The sequence below is a fragment of the Desmodus rotundus genome, chromosome 4 (assembly GCF_022682495.2).
Source record: "Desmodus rotundus isolate HL8 chromosome 4, HLdesRot8A.1, whole genome shotgun sequence".
Taxonomy (NCBI): domain Eukaryota; kingdom Metazoa; phylum Chordata; class Mammalia; order Chiroptera; family Phyllostomidae; genus Desmodus; species Desmodus rotundus.
Window position 1 is genome coordinate 69,773,404 of NC_071390.1, and position 12,005 is coordinate 69,785,408.

Genomic DNA, 12,005 nt, shown 5'->3' on the forward strand with positions numbered 1-12,005 from the left:
TACTCTGTGAATTGTTCTGGAACTCTGTTGTGAGTGGAGGTGAGAACTTGCCCCTGGTCTAAGGGGTGCAGTGGGGAATTAGGGCTGGGCTTGCACTCCAGAACAGAGATGCAGAAGTGGGCTGACTATAGTGGTCTAGGGGAGAGAGAACTCTTCTGAGAAGGAACAAAGTTATCAGCAATTCAGGAGCCCAGAGCTGGGGCCCAAGAAGTAGGGAAGGAACTCACATTTTCTGAGCACTCAGATTTATCTAGAAAGCTGGAAGGCACTTTGAGAAAAAAGTATAAAAAGTAAGAACATCAAAGCAGCATGAAAAGACAAAGAGAACTGTGCCATGTTTCACAACTTACCAAGCCTCTTTGCAGCTTTTAGCCTGTTTATTATAAAGCTTTATAATAAAGCCTGTTTAAACTACTATGAAGGACACATGGACAAAATCAAGGGGGAGGGTGGAGGCGGGAGAGGGAGGTGGGTTCAGCTGGGGTGGGGTGGAGGTATAGGGAGAAAATGCAGACAACTGTAATTGAATAACAATAAAAAATAAAAAAATAAAGCCTGTTTATTATAGGGATGACCACCCCCAGGGATAAGACATCTGCAGGCTGGAAAGTTAGGGGATGCACCCCTATTCTCCTGTGCTCCCAGTTCCCAATAGGACAAATCACAAAGTAAGCCGTATGCCAGCCCCTGGCCACTGCCAGGCCAGTGTGTTTTTGCTGTTGGGGTTTTCCAACCTGAAGTTCATCCTGGCTTGGGTGCATGGAGCTCAGGACTGCCCCAGGGTCATCTCAGCCCATCCAAGTTGTGACAATGCCCTTCTTTTCCTTACCTCTCTGTTTTTGTTTTCTGTTTTTTGGTTTTTGGTTTTTTCCATATTTAACTCCATGGATTCTGCATCTTCCTCAAGGCCCTGGAGAAAGTGATTTGTGTATGTGATGAGGTAAACCAAGGTTACAGGCAGAGCATGATTGATTCCCTGGGGCTTTATTGTAATAACTTTAATCTTCTGGAACTCATCTGGTATGAATTTAGGAACCACGCAGTATTTCACTGAAATTCCCCCTTAATGCAGCCCTTGCTCTGCTGGCCTTGGCAGTTAGGAAGTTTGCCATGTTTATGATTTGGCCCCAGGCTCCTTATTAATGAGCCTTGAAAATAGGGTGTGGAATATCTAAGTACCTTTAGTTGCGCTTTTCTTGGGAGGAAACAAACAGAAATATCTAACCTGAAATGCATCTGGGGTCTGCCTTTCTTTAAAGAGAAACAAATCAATCAGGCCCCACTGGGGCAGAGAAGCCTCTGTCTGGCACCTGTAAGGTCTCTGAGCTCTTGGTGTATGCAAACTGGAAGAAGGGGCAGGATTTCTGCTCAGGTCTTTACACTGCTGGATCCACCAGAGTTGACAAAAGGGCCACAGGGTTCAGCTCCTTCTATTTTAATAGCTATCCTGGTCAAATGACTGGACCTTGGGAGAGCTGGCTGAGATCCATTCCTCAGGCTTACCAAATTTGGGAAGGTCATTTACTCTCTCCCCACATCCATCCCTCAGTCTATTAAACAAGCACTTCTTTAAAAAATGTATTTATTATTTTTAGAGAGAGGGGAAGGGAGGGAGAAAAACATCGACTTGAGAGAGAAACATCAATTCACCGCCTTTTGCGCAAGTCCCAACTGGGGAAGGAACCAGTGACCCTTTGCCCTGCAGGATGGTGACCAACCAGCTAAGCTACTCCGGCCAGGCCATAACAAGCACTTCTTGGAGTGGTCTTACAGAGTGTCCTCCATGCTATGCATCCACTGAGCATTAGGATATGAAGATCAGGAGAGGAGAGGCTGTACTTCAGTGATTGTGAGTTCTGACACACTCTGAGCCTCATTTTCAGAGCTTCGTATGCAAAATGCCTGCCTTCAGATGAAATAGGCACTACATTAGTGGTATGAGAGGGCAGTGGTCCACATTACCCCCTGTGCCAGAGAGTCTATGCAAATAAGTAAAAAACACGCAAACAGATTTGCCCTGGTAGCTTTGATAGTGCTATGTAGTAGCCAACTGAGATGGTAAGAATTGTGCAATATGCAACATGCATACCACTTCACAGTTTACAGAGCACTTTCACACATCCTTATTCCTTGCAGCAGAAGGCTTTGGTTAACCCTGTTTGTAAGAGAGGACTTGGCATGGAGTCTCAGCACTATTATGTGACTGCCTGGAGCACAGCACATGGAGTTGTTGCCTAAAAGAGACAGGCAGGGTGGCCCTCACAAGCTTCAGACAATCCAGGTTTTAATCCTGACCACTTACTAGCTCTAGGGTTGGGCAAGTTAATAATATCTCCTGTGAAACCTGAAAGGGAGGGGGGAGACACCTAAGACGGGTTCCTAGTGCCTAACTGACATTTAAAAAAATAACCTAAAAATACACTAAAAAAGCAAAGCAGAGCCTAGCAACCATTTCTGCACTGGGGCCCCTCAGCAAACTGCACTTTGCAGAAGAGCCTCTATACTAAGATGCCTGCCTCAGTGCCATGCACTGATGGGCTCTATGCTTGCCCCGTGCCTGCAATGTGTTTCTGCCATCTGAGCCAGCTCTTAAAAAGGAATTCCTGGAGTTGTATTTCAACCAATAGGACTGAGGCTTTCCCCCATCCGATCCAATGCTCCACAGCTATGACCAATCAAAGTGGCTTTATTCTGACCAGTCAGGATAATATCTTTGGACCAATCAAACTGTGAGGATTTGGTGGCCTCATTTTCATGAGGACTGACCAATCAGGAACCAGGGATGGGGACTTGTGACTGTATAAGCCAGCTTCCTGCTAGCTCCCAGAACACACTTTCCACTGAATAGTGCCTTTCTCCTAGTAGAACTGAAACACCAAAGACCCAAAGATGTCATGGACAAGTCTGATGCACACTAGCCTTGCAGGGCAGAGGGGTGTGGGCCATTGTTGAATAGAGCTGCCTAGATGAAGAGGGGCTTGCCTCTGGGACAGCTTGACTCATGGCCATGCTGCTTTCACAGCCATGCTGTATTACTGTTGAACTGTTTGCACTGAATAAAGTTTCCTTTTCACTGCACCCCAAGTTAGGGATTCCTATGGGCATTAAATTGGTGCCAACAACCATCATTTGATGTTTCCAACCCATTTCTTTCTTAGGTTAACAAATGTCAATAAAATTGCCTGCTTCATAGAGTTGTTTTTCAATTAAAGTAGATGATGTATGCCTTTGTCCCAGGCAACACAGTGCATACTCAATAAACATAAGTTCAACTCCCCATTTCTTCTCTCTGCTGTGTTTCACACATGGAAGTATACCACTGATATTAAAAGTCAGTAGTAATGAGAACAGAATGGTCACTCTGTAGACTTGCTGTCACGTCTGGGTGAATACTGGCAATGTTCAAACCTTGCCTCTGGGGTCACCTAATGGCTGGTATCATTCATGTTCTTCTTGTCTACACTGTCTACTGTGTTCACAGGATTAAGGGGCCTATGTGGACCTGGAATTCCAAAACCCACAAAGCCATATGAGTCCTCCAATGCTATTCTTTGACCATGTGGGGACTTGCCAAGTCACATGACCCAGAGGAAGGGCATCTGAGTAAGCTAGTAAATTAAACAACAACAACAACAAAATTCAGCAGTAAAGGACTGGTAGGGTAGAAATGTGAGCTGTGAGAGCCTAGCTCAGATTCTGAACTTGCATGAGGGCCCTGTCCCCTCAGGGTCAGGGTTCTCATGGTATTAACTGGGCCCCTTTTAAAGCCGCATAAGTATTCAACTTCTCCCTGTGCCCAATCTTAATTCCTTTCCTCCTTTCCTGCTCTTGCTAGTTCCTCTCTGGTTCTGGACCTTGTCTACATTCCAGTGCTGGGTCTAAATAGAAGTGAGGGTGGTGTTAAAGTCCAAGTACCCTCCAGCAGGATCAGGACAGCAGCCATAAAACTTAGATGTACTGAAACCCTGAATGAGCCACTGTCACCAAGATGACTGGGGCCTAGATCCCAGTGGACAACTGGGGCTGGTCTGCTGGGGTTCTTCAGGGTCAGCCCTAATCCAGGGAGCACTCTAAGCCACCCTCTCTCCTCCAAGCTGCTGCACTCCTTTCCTTGCTCAAGGGCCACACCTCTTCTATGAAACAACTGCTCCTCCCTCACTTCAAATATGAGAAAGGGGACAGAGAGGGAGAGAAAGACACATCTAGCCTTTCCGGAGGCAAGTCTATCCTTGACTCCCTTAGTCTATCTACTAGGAACTAGTAAATTCCCCAACCCTGACTTGAGTTAATTCTGTTGTGTTTTAGTCACTCATGACTATGAAAATTAACTAATACAAAAACCCTAGATTTATAGTTATGCTGCTCTAACAAACTGGTGGAACTCCTATATTACTGCTATTTTTATTGTGAAAGTTTATTAAAATTACATTGAATCTAAAACTATGTCAAACCACTAGTCTGAAAGATCTCCCATGCAACTCCACTGGCTACCCTGAGATTTCACAGAGGCCCCATCCACCCGGATAGTGCAAGCTGGCCACTAACACCTGGGAGCCTCCTTGAGTTCCTCTTCCATTTCATGTTCAGTGCCTTAACTGTCCAGGTTCCCCTTCCAACAGAATATCCTTCCTGAGACATGGCTTGGCAAGACAACAGATAAACTGTAGTAGTTGCTGTGATGGGCCACAGGTCCCCTTTGGGTTTGTAGGACTTGTTTCTCCCAAGTACTAAGTGCCAATGGCTGATGGTCACCTGACAGAGCCTTCTTAGAAGCTGACCTCAGCTGGAGAAAGCAGCCTCACCCACAGCCATGCCTGTTGCCAGAGCAGTGATATTCAGTAATCCATCTGGTGGGACCATGAGGACCCTGTTCCCTCAGGGTCAGGGCTCCTGTGGGATTAACTAGTCCCCTTCTAAAGTTGCATAACAGCTCAACTTCTCCCTCTGCCCAATCCTAATTCCTTTTCTCCTTTCCACAGGTATCAGCCCTGAGATTACTTTGTGCATATTACAAAAATACCCAGATACAAGACAAAGACATAGTCTCTGATCTTGATGGTCCTGGGCTCAGACTTTTTCAAGGACTCCCTCTTGCCCCCAGAACTCAGCAGCATCCCTAGGTATAATCCAATGGGGCCATCCATGGGGGTTCAAGTCACCCTGGATATATCCTGTCAGAGCCGGACTGGCCATAATTAGATGGTTGAAAGGGTGTCTGGAGAACAGAGCAAAGTAACATTAAGCTGCAGGTAGAGGGATGGGTGGGCTGCAGGGGACATTCTGGTTCCTGGGCCAGGCCCCTTTGCATGAGTTTGAGACTGCCAAAGGGGTACTGAAGGCAGATGGAAGCTCTATGGGGCATGTCATTTTGGTGGCAGAGTGTGGCACTGGTGAGAAACAGGGACCTGCTCCTCTTTCTGCACATGGAACAACACAGCCTCTGCCTTGGCAAGTAGAAAATGAAGAGGTGTGGGGCTCAGCCTATGGCACTGATGGCAACTTTAGGGTTGTCCCAGTAGCATCAGCAATGTCAGCATATCCTCAAATAGCTATGTGGTCTGGGCAGGAAAGAGTAAAGCAGGTAGAACTGCACAGCCTGGGACTCCTAAGATGCCCTCAGGAGCAGGGGCATTACGATGTGCGGCTCCAGTGAAAGGGAGGAGAGTTACCATTTCCTGGAGAAGCAAACATGGTTTGTACCCACCCGCTGGGAGGGAAGGGCACAAAGGACTGAAAAATTCTTCCATACTCTTCGGTCAGACAATCAAAATCTCTGACCTGGTCACAACTTGCCTAGCCTTATGATTTCTTTTTGTGCATCTGCTATTCCACCAAATCATGCTTCTTGCTGCCCCCAACATGCCTCCCAGTATCCTCACTTTCTCCTGTCTCCTTCCACCCACCTTATCCCCAGTCTTTAGATCTTTGCAGTCTTCATCATTTGGGTATGCCCTTTTGAACCCTGACAAAGAAGACACCTACTAAGCAGGACTCCTGGTGGCTAACTGGGCTCAAATTTTAAAATAATAGTAAAAATTGAAAAAAAAAAAACAGCCCAGCAGCCATTTCTACACAGGGGCTTCTCACACAAACCATACTTCAGGGAGAGACTTGCACTGAACTATCCGCCTCTGCACTGAACTACCTGTCTGCACCGTGTTCCTGCCACCTGAACCAGCCCTTACAAACAAGTCTCTAGAATCCTATTTCAATGAACAGGACTGAGGCTTTCCCTGTCCAATTGGAGCCATGAAGCTCAATCACTCACAGTGGCTCTATTCTGACTAATCAGGACAGTGCCCTTTGAGCCAAACTGCAAGGATTTGGAGACCCCATTTGCATGAGGACATGCTCATCAGAAACCAGAAACAGAATCTTATGCCCATATAAACCAGCTCCTCTCTGCCTCTGAGAGTGCACTTTCCCTTTCCACCAAAGGCTGAAGACTACATCTCCCTGGTTGTGCTGAAACACCAAAGATGCCTCACCAAAGCAGAGTGGAGCAGACCAGCAAGGAGCAAAGCTGTCTAGCAGAAAAGGGTCCTGGCCCCAGGGCCACCTAGCTCCAGTACTGCCTTACAGCCATGCTGTTTTCACAGCTGTGCTGTTTCATGATTGAACCATTTTGCATTGAATAAGGTTTCCTTCTTTACTGCACCCCAAACTTGGGATTCCTATTGGTGTTGAATTGGTGCCAGCAACCATCAGTTGACACCCTCCTTCATCCAAATGTTCAAAGTGCCCTTGAGATTTACCTCTCCTCTGCCCTCCATTTCCCCTGCTCCTCTCCCCAATATGTGTGTATTCTCATTACAGTCAGGTTCAGTAGGCTGAGATGGCCCCTCCACCCACCCAGAGAAGGATTTATGCAGAGTACGGAGAAGGGAGAGCCTAGAGTTTGTAGTTGAGTGTGAGTTCAAATCCCATCTTTTCCACTTACTGGTGACACTCCCTGAGCCCTGGTCCCTCAGCTATGCCAGAGGGATGTACAACCACATGTAGATACCACATGGGCTCCAAGGACTTCCTCTCCAGGCAGTCTGGGGAGTTTGGGTTGTCCATTTTGACTTTCATATGAAATCCATATCCTAGGAGTCAGCTCCTACCAGGATCTCCAGTCACCTCCTGAAAGGAAAGGAGGAAGAGCTCAGAAGACTTCTAAGGAAGAAGTGTGCCCTCACCACCGCAGGGCAGAGTAGAGGCAAGAGACAATTAGGATGGTACTGGGAACCAGTAGGGATTGTACTGGAGCTCAGGTGTGACTGCTGGGAAGGAAGAGAGTTACTGGGAAGGAGCTCAGAGCCTTCAATGGCTGTTGGCTGGCTTTTCTCACCATTAACCCACCTTCACTGAGCCAACAAGCCAGAAGCAAAAAGTGTGGGGCTCACACCCATGCTGGGCTCCAAAGCACCCTGAATCGGCAGCCATATAAGCCAAATGGGTTCTGTCCAAGGGGCTGGGTTTGGATGCAGATTGTGGCTGGCTGCTAAGTACATCCCTTTCCTCCTTGGCATTTATCTGAACTGAACTTCACATCAGCTAAACAGTTCCCTGGGTAATGCAGTGGACACTGCAGATCCAGGCCTGTTGAAGAGAAGGAGTGGGCCAGGCTAGGGAGGGTAAGACTCTTTCCTGGAACACATTGGGTGCTATCTCCTTTCTGGCCATGGACCCCTACTCTCTGGGCATGGACAGTTTCCTTCTGAGCCTGAAGTGGGGAGCAGGACACTATGAGGCCTAACAGATGGCTCTCTGTCCAGTGCAGATTCTTCCTTTTTCTTTTCTGCAAACTAAACATATCTGTCATCTGGTAACCTGGGGAGATAGAGGTCAAATTTTGCACTTTGCACACACAGGGCATTTCTGCTTGAATAAAGAGCTAGCTAGCTTTCTTGCTCTTTCTTTCTTTCTTTCTTTCTTTCTTTCTTTCTTTCTTTCTTTCTTTCTTTCTTTCTTTCTTTCTTTCTTCCTTCCTTCCTTCCTTCCTTCCTTCCTTCCTTCCTTCCTTCCTTCCTACCTTCCTTCCTTTTTTATTTTTCTCTTCCATTCTTTCTTCTTTTTTTCTTGTACCCCTATCATTTCCATAATCAATCTGGCTGTTCACAGCCTGGGGCTACCTCCTGCCTCCAGATATATTCTGGGATGAGAAGAGGCACACACCTGAACTGGCTGAGTAGGGGAAGGGAAGAGAAGGTTCTTACTTCTTTGACCTGGGAGGGAGATGACTGGACTTATTTAGGAATATAGAGAGGAGCAGGTGGCAGTCCTCCACAGCCTGGCCCTGTTTTCATTGCCCTCGATGGGGTCCTGGAATCAGAAGTTTGTTCAATTAAAGTGGACTGACACTCACTTCCTTCAATGAAGATGCATTTCCTGGAAAAATATTCCTTCCCTGGACCTTCTCTCAAGCCCTGCCCTTCCTTCTGTCTCTTTCTACCTTTCCCTTCCCCTCCTCCAATGCTAATGGAGAGCTGACCCTTGTTAAAGAGACCAATTTATCTTCACTTCCATCTCCCATGGATCCTAGGCCTACAGACATGCTGGTTCTCTCTGAAACCATGATTGTCTAAATTCCAGAGGTTGTAGCTGACAGAAAACAAGCTCCCATTTAAGAACCTGGGACCAAGGTTTAAGGGACCAAGCTGAAAGCTGGAATGGGATAAGTAGGGGGTGAACAGTAGGGGCTCAAAATCTGTTTCCTTGACATCAGGTTTGACTCCTGAGGCCAGTGTGGAGATACCTGCCTGAAAAGTCCATGTTGATATTAAGGTAGTTTCTGAACCACAGAGAGCCTACAGGAGCTAGGCATGTACAGTTGGGAGTGAATTGTTTTTTCAATGTCTCGCTAAGGTCAAATCTAACCCTGAATGAGCTGCTCCTTCCCAATGCCACTCACAACCCTCTCAACATCTGTATCAGCCTTTGGAGATCATGCAGCTGAGAGCATGACAACCCTCAGGCCCACTTCTCTACCTGAGCAACCTCCTGGATCTTTGAATCTTAGATTTATCATGGGCAAAATGAGGATAAGAACTCTGCCTCACTTCTGTTCAGTAAGAGAGAGAAATATACATGAATGCTGTCTGGTAAACCAATGAGAGCTGTAAATTGAGAAGAGTTCACACATTTTAAAAATACATAATAATGTATACCACATCTTCTTTATCCAATCATCTATTGAAGGACACTTTAGTTCTCTCCATGTCTTGGCCAACCTGAATGAGGTTGCAATGAACATAAGGGTGCATATATATATCTTTGTGAATTAATGTTTTCAAATGTTTTAGGTGGATACCCAGAAGAGGGGTTGCTGGGTAATATGGTAACTCTATTTTTAATTGTTTGAGGAAATGCCACAATGGAATACTACTCAGCCATAAGAAAAGATGAAATATTGCCATTGGTAACAACATGTATGTATCTGGAGAATATCATGCTAAGTGAAATAAGTCAGAAATAAAAAGTCAAGAACCATATGATTTTAGTTATATGTGGGATATAAAACTGAAAGCAACAAGTAAACAAACAAGATGAACAAACAACTCGTAAACTAATAGACAACAGTATGGTAGAAGAAAAGGGGGGTGGGAGTAATAAGGAGTAAAAGGGGTCAGATATATGGTGACAGAAGATTTGAGTGGTGAACACAATGCAATATACAGATGATATATCATAGAGTTGCACACTTAAAGCCTATATAATGTTATTCACCAATGTCATGTGAACAAATTTAATTAAAAAAGAAAATCAAATATACATTTAATATATATAATAAATCTATACAAGCTGGGTGAAAGTAGGTTTGCATTTGTGAGTACACAAAATATAGTTTATTCTTGCATTATTATTTATTAATTATTGTATTATTTCCATACAAACAACTATAAACTTACTTTTTCCCCACCCTGTATAATATATCTTTAACATATATTTAATATATATTATATATAACATTATAAATATATATATTTTTAATATAAAACACAGGCCCTATCATGAGCCATGGTCAGAATCTAGTCTGTACTGCCAACTCACATCATGTTGAGAAGTCCCTTTGTAACAGGGAATATTGGGGTCCCCAAAAGTGGGGAAGTTTCCCCACTAACCTGGCTGGGGGAAGGGGAAGGGGAGCAGGTCCACTGAGAGTTACTTTGCATATCTAAAGAACTTGGCCAGTGTTTTAGTAATGTTAAGTAGCTGTGCCTGCCTTGGAGCCAGGGAGATGGGTGTGACTCTAACCTGTAATGCAGCCAGCAGGCTCTCCCTCAGTTTGAAGGCAGCTCCTAGTCTTCCGGTCACACCTGCCTGCCCAGACTAACAATAGCAGCTGAGAAGAGTAGAGTAGGAGATACGGGGAAGAGCAGGTGTAACCCTTTGTGGGAGGAGTCGGAAATGGGGTTAAGAAGGAAGATCTGTCCTGGGATTTAAAACCCAAGTGTGAGGTAGCCATTGCTCTCTTAACCGTGCAGTTTGGGAGCAGAAAAGGGGATCTTGGCAGTTTGAAAGGATGCAGGACTCCCACTGGCCCACCACAAGAAGGGGCCGTGCAATTTTGGATTAAGAGCAGGAGCCCAGCCAAGCATAGATGACTGGAAGAAGCCAGAATACTGTTGAGAATCTGCCCAGCTAAACTACAGACTTCTATTTCTTTTCCTGAGACAGTACCTCTGACTGGCCTGGGTTGGCAAGGGGAGGCAGGACTATGTGTTTGTGGGTGGTTTTTTTGTTTGTTTGTTTCTAAAGGGTATAGAATTTAACAGCAGAATTTCACTATTATTCTAAAGCTGTATAACTTTTGACTAAATAGTTCCTTTCCTTTTGATAAGACTGTGGCATTGAGAGTCACAGTTCTTATCAGCAGTAGGCAATAGAACCCAGAGCAATAGAACCCAGTGGTTCTGTTAAACCTTTACTCTCTGAGTCTGGGCTTCTGCATCTGCAGAGTGGGGTAAGCACCCTTACCCTCCAATACTGCTGGGGAGCCAGATCAGCAAGTTGTGTGTTGCGCTATCTAATCACCGGAAACCATTTGATATTTGGCCCTATTTCAGTTGTTACTGCATGCAGGACCTTCAGGCTTACTGTGGCTGCCTCAGAGGCAGCTTGGTTCTTGGTGTCTGAGGAAGGACACCAGTCTTCATAATTTAAAGTTTTTATTTACCTTCAGACTTCAAGATCTTTGCCATTTCTAATGGGCTATTCTCCCAAGATTGCATGAGATGGCAATGCAGTTATGACTACCATCTTTGCATGATAGTATATCAAAAAGATGGGACTTTGAGAACTCTGGGACAAAACACAGCCAATAACTGCACCAACCAGTGATGCTGTTGGCTCAGGTGCAAAATGAGGCCATCCACCTGGTTTGATAATGGCCTGAGTATGCAAAGGCCCTCACTTCATCTGGCCATGACAGTGCAATGTGCTTTTCTTGGCATGCTCTGGGCAGGGGTGCCTGAGTGCTCCTGAGTTATGAGCATTTGGAGTTTGGGCTTCCCACTCAAAATCTCAACTGTAATCAACTGGTAGAATTATAGACACACTGACCTGCTGAAGAAGCCACAGGAGTAAATATTGACTTGGGTCAGGTTCCCTCCTAGAATCTCAAAACTTTATTGAAAGCTGAGACAGGGGTAATACATCACCACCACTTGCCTTTGTTGCCTCTGTTTACAACCAGGTGATGACTTTGATGACTGCCTCCTTCCATCCTGAATATTGTTTTATTGCCCCTGAAGGGAGATTTTTCCATTTGGCAAAGATCATCAGATGGTTTCAGTCATGTTAACAACTGTTCATTAAATGCAGAGGGTAAGCAGAGAAAGAAAGTCTTGTTTCTTTGCTATTTTCTCTCTCTTTTTTTGTTATATATAAAAGAAAATAATTGTTGGGCAATAGAGAGTGAAGAGTGCTCAGATGTTGTTCTCCTCAGCTCTTGTCTGGGTGGGTATTCCTCAGGAAGCTCTCCGTGTCCTTCAGAGAGGCCATACCTTCAGCTAGGAGAA